Raw genomic sequence first — 6,082 nt, forward strand, 5'->3', positions numbered from 1 at the left:
AGTTCACCAGAATTCTTCCAGACCTGTGCAAATGATTAGTAAGTTTTTAGGCAGCTACCAATGTAGATGTAATTCTACATACTATAGCAGCAAAGATGAAGCTGAATTTTAAGCTAGTTAATATGAAATAAGAGATTCAGAAAGTTGGGAATCCTTTCATTGTCCTCAATTGTTTTCAATGTAATTGTATGTTTGTTTTATAATTACCGGTATTTATAAACTGGCCTGTAAAGGAGCTGACTTGTTTAATTGACTTTGTTCACAAATTAGGGCTACAGATCTGGGCTAGCAAAAAGTTGTTGCCAGCTAGTGATCTGATTTTTTGGCTCTCAAGATAATAAATGTGTGCCTTCTATAAGTTTTAATTCCTGGTGATGCTTGGACAAGCCCCTGTAGTTTTGTTGGCTTGCCACTGCCATCTTTCTAGGGTTGAGATAACAGCTGGCCAGCTGGCTTTGTGTTTAAGGCAAAACAGGATATTGAAACTCTCCCTATTTCTAGCTTGATACCTTAATTCCTATACCAAACTGTCTCTCATATACCCTATGGATATTTAAATAATAAAACATGTTTGCCCATGTCACAGTGAGAAAACCAAATCTCCAATAATAAAAATCAAATGGTTATCTTGGTTTAAATAATTCCTTTTAAATATAACATTGCATTTTATAGTTTGCTAAAGTGATCTTAGGAGAATGCATTGCCATAATTTCAAGAAAAAAACAATAGAACCTAAATATCAGCATGATTCATTCAGTGTTATGTAAACTTTTTTCAGTAGGACTTTCACTTACATTTGATCCATGAGTTTCCTTAATTTTCCTCCATAAGATTCCTCAATTTTCAAAAAAAAAATTATGAGAAAAGGGGGAGGATCTGTCCCACAGATGTAGTTGAATATAATTCAAGGCATTATTTTCTTCTTTAACAGATTTAGTAAAGTGTTATTTTGGAAAATGAGAAATGCAAACATATTATTCTGAACAGTGTGATCCGTCAGTTTATAGATTTTTTAAAATTATTTTATTATATCCTTATGTCACCTTTTTCTAATCATAACATGGGGGGGTTCTCCACCCAACATGCAAAGGGTACTCTTAATTTTGTTGTGTAGAGAATGCATTGAAAAGTATAGGTTGCCATAATACACATTTGACCATAACAAACATAGTAAAGAATATTCTGTCAACATGCAACAAAATTAGATGTTAATATCTCTTCTGAAAATGTGCCTTATAACCACGATTCTCCCATTTCTCTCTGCTCTTTCACTTCCCATGCGTAACTAAAACCAGTACCATAAATGTTTTTTGTCAATCATCAGAGAAATAGGGCCGATAAGTTGGAATCTTCCTTATTTATATTTTATTTATTTAAAAAATTGCAATAATTTTATATCTATTCTTGAAAGGTTATCCTATACACCTCACTCTTATCATTAATGAGCACAACTTGCATTAAATTTTGTAGCATTAGGGTTGATTAGATTTTAGATGGAAGACAATTTATAAAATATCAAATTCATAGGAACCAATAATGGTGCCAGAAATCTTTTAAATTATTTTATGTGCTGAAGCCAAAGTGACTGCTGTTTCAATCAACATGAATATATCATTTATATCAATTAATATTTATATAATGGGAACATGACAGTAATTATTCAGGACAGTAATTGTTTAATCAGTATTCTAGCTGTGCTATTGACTTAAAGCTACTTTAGGTTTGGCCCTAAAGACTTCATTAATTATATTTTCTTAAAGCTAGTTTTGAAATATAACCACTAAATAAAAGTGAAACAAAACAAGAAAAAACTAGAGAATCTTCTTTAATCACGAAAGAAAAGTAATGATATATTTTTGAATATTGAATTAGCTTGATTATATTATTCTACACACACACATTCAGAAATACTTAAAATGAATTTGAATTTGCAATGCCATAAGTTGTTGACCTTAAACACAGGTTTTCAATAACATTTTTAGCGTAATTGATGAACTAGATTTAGTTTAAGAATCTAGCTATTCATACCAAACTGAAAATTCATTTGAAATAAGGCAAAGAGGTTATTTATCCGTTATGTGTGTCCTCCAAGTCAAGCTATGTTGCCTCATGATGGGTGTGTAGTTGTGTCTGGGAGAATGGGCTATGAATGCCAGGAGTTTACAACAGTATATAGCTACATCATCTGGGATGTGAAGGTCATCCTAGGTGCCCTTTTAAAGCAAGCAGGGATTTATATAGGGAAGCAGTCACAAAGAGAAAAGAGGAAATGGATGATTGTTTCAGCAACAACTGCAAATGTATCATTTTATACTGTGTGGGGAAAGCAATAGTAGGTCATTCCTGTACTCAACCATGAAAGCCACCTGGATAGACAGAATGAAGTGATTGACATTATAATCCCAGATGATGGGAGCCCCATGGAACAAATGGCACTTAACTAAATGGCAGCAAATATGATATTGAGAACTGTTGAGGGTTTTTGATTACAAATAGTTTTATGACATGGCTAAATTGAAGCCATGTCTAGTGCTGGGCATCTAGTTGCGGTGAAGATGCAATGTAGGAAAATAAAATCTAAAACTGAAAACAAAATTACAGTAGGAACATAGAACATAAGAAACATGGGCTTGGAAAATCTCAACACATTGAAACATACAATGAATCAATTACACAGTGCATCTCAGGTATTAATGAAATAACGAGTTGAATAGTTTCATGGTTTTTTTTTACTAAGGAAATTTAAAAAAAATGGCATTTCTTTCACGGATTATTGCAAAGACAATACTGGGGTAGAGTCTAATCAGTGACAAAATATATCTTCCACTTAAGGGACAGCCTTGCTTTAATAGCTGATGCAGTATAGAGGTTAATGAATTTTATGATCAAGTTCAATTTGAAATGAACAGAATGTGCAAACAAGATATGCTGCTTGTGGTTGGGGAATGGAACATCAGAGTTGGAAAAGGAGGAAAACTGTTAGACTATATGGTCTAGGACAGGGGTAGGCAACCTTGGCTCTTTTATGACACATGGACTTCAACTCCCAGAATTCCTGAGCCAGCTTGGCTGGCTCAGGAATTCTGGGAGTTGAAGTCCATGAGTCATAAAAGAGCCAAGGTTGCCTACCCCTGGTCTAGGACAAAGTTCTCCAACCTTTTGGGGCTTGCAGCCCAAAGGGGAGAGCAGGTTCTAAATTACTGCATGCGCATGCACGCACAGAAACGGGGACATGCCCACTGGTGCAGTACTAGCGGTTGCGCATGCAGTGGTGCCATGCGTAAACAGCTGCGCCCTCCCCGCTGCTAGTGCCCATTCACGCATGCGCAACTGGGCTGCACACACACCCGTGCTAGTGGCCCATTTGCACACACCCAAATGGGGCGTGCATGCCCGCTGCGCTAGCATTCCTGTTTGCGCCTGCACACATGCGCAAATGGCTGTGGGCGCTAGCGTGAGTTGGGAATGCGCACCCATGCGTGCGCACCCTGCCCAGCCATTTCTGTGGCCCACTGGCCAACAGCCCACGGCCCAGTAGTGGGCCACGGGCCATAGGTTGGGGACCCCTGGTCTAGGAAGCAGAAATGAAGCAGAACAATTTAGTTTTTGACAATCCAATAATTTATTGTTAACACATTCTTCAAACAACCTAAACAACTGCTACATATGTGGACATCTGTAGACAGTACCCAAAATTAAATGGACTACATTATTGGCAATCATTGGTAAAGTTGTTATAATAGAAAAATGTGGCCAGGGGCATGTACAACTTCCAAGTCATGCTAAAGTGAAAGAAAGCCAAACAGTTTCTACAATATGATCCTGAGCATCTACCCACCATTTTCAAGGATAACATCAAGAATAGCTTTCAAGAATAGAATAGAATAGAATTAAATAGAATAGTTGGAAGGGACTTTGTAGGTCATCTAGTCCAACCCCCTGCCCAAGTAGGAGTCCCTACACCATTTCTGACAGATGGCAGTCCAGCACACAAAAATTAAACTGCATTATTGGCAATCATTGGAAAAGTTGTTATAATAGAAAAACGTGGCCAGGGTTGATCAACTGCTCATGTACAAGTTCCAAGTCATGCTAAACTGAAAGAAAGTCAAACAGTTTCTACAATATGATCCTAAGCATCTACCCACCATTTTCAAGGATAACATCAAGAACTGCTTTCAAGATAGAGTAGACTAGACTAGACTAAAATAGCAGAGTTGGAAGGGATCTTGTAGGTCATCTAGTCCAACCCCTTGCCCAAGTAGGAGTCTCTACACTGTTTCTGACAGATGGCAGTCCAGTCTCTTCTTGAAAGCCTCTAGTGATGAAGCACCAACATGTGAAGGCAGTCTGTCCCGTTGGTTGTTCTCACTGTCAGGAAATTTGTCCTTATTTCCAGCTTGAATCTTTCCTTGATCAGTTTCCATCTGTTATTCCTTGTCTGGCCTTCAGGTGCTTTGAAAAATAGGTTGACCCGCTCTTCTCTTGAGACAGCCCTTAAAATATTGGAACACTACTATCAGGTCTCCCCTGGTCCTTCTCTTCGCTAGACTAGCCAAGACGTGAACACCATTTATAAGGAACTAGAGCAGAGGTTCCCAACCGGGGGTACGAGATGATATTCTAGGGGTGCGAAAACTTTGGGTTTTCAAAATTATAGTGTATGCGCATAATTCATTGCCGCTATTTCAAACTTTTGTAAGGGGTGCGAGAATATATAAGAAACATTCTAGGGGTGCGGGGTATAGAAAAGGTTGGCAACCATTGAACTAGAGGAACTGAAATCAAATAGGTTGTTACAGGTCAATATGAAAAGATCAAGTAGCAAATGAAAGAATACTACATGTCAGAACAGATGATGGAAAAACAGGGAAAGCCTTGCAAAAGATTTTTGAACCCAGATCATCTCACTTGACAGATGACCAGTTCAAAGATCAGCAAGATGCAAGGACTATACTGAAATTCTATACAACAGGTATATTAACTCTAATAGATGAATTTAGATTACATTATAATCATTACCACAATAGAAAGCTACAAGAATATATGGATATCTTCAGAAGCATGGCAAGCAACTGAAGAATTTAAGGTTCTGATCCAAACAATGCCACAAAGCAGTTCCAAAATATCTTATTGGGAGGATGTGCATTAAAACCTATTGCTTAGTTTTTTCATTTTATCTTATCTGATATACAGTTTGGGTTTTTTGCAGACTGCACATCATTATTGACAAATTGATGATTAATTCATTTTGCTGTCGATCAGAAATTTAAAAAATTATGTTTTTCCATTTATTTACTAACTTTATAAGCTACCCATTTTATGTATGTTTCTGGGTGATGTACACAATTTAAATTTTATATTTATAATACAAATTCTCAAACTGAAGGAGGATTGTCTACATTTTAAAATTTTTGGCAATCAGCTTGGCTGGATACTTCAAAGATAGCTATAGTTGGCATTAATAGATATGCCATCTTAATATAATAATTATTTGCCAACTTGATTTGTATGCTGCCACAATTAAAAATCAGAAATTAAATAAAACACCCATAATAAATGAATAATAAAAACAGTAAGGACACAGTAACACAATAGTCATTATGATGATGTCAGTTCTTTTCTGAAAGACTCTCCAGACCAACTCAATTTTTAGTAGCTTGTGGAAAGGCAAATGCTCTCAAAAGTAATAGGGAATCAATGCAAGGCCCAAAGCACAGATGCAGTATGCTTCTATTAGCAGGTTCCCAACCAAGTTCTCAAATGTGCGTCAATGGCAGCCCTGTATAGAGAACATTCCAATACTCTAGGCACGTGGAAATCAGGGTATGAGTTAACATTCTTTTGGTCCTTTAGCTGCAGGTTAGGGGCAGGATTGGTGCATTTGGAACTGGGCAAAGCCTTCTGTGGCCCTATCCTCCACCTGCTATTTAGTTGTGAGTCCAGGAGGATCCCCAAGTCATTGAGCTGCTCTTTTGGAGACTAAAGTTTGTCTAGCTTTGCCTTGAATTATACTTTTAAGAAATTCTTTTTGTGCCATTATCTCCAAATACTTTTGATAGCATTCTGGCTACTTCATCAA

The sequence above is a fragment of the Vipera berus genome (assembly GCF_964194415.1).
Source record: "Vipera berus genome assembly, chromosome: 3".
Classification (NCBI taxonomy): domain Eukaryota; kingdom Metazoa; phylum Chordata; class Lepidosauria; order Squamata; family Viperidae; genus Vipera; species Vipera berus.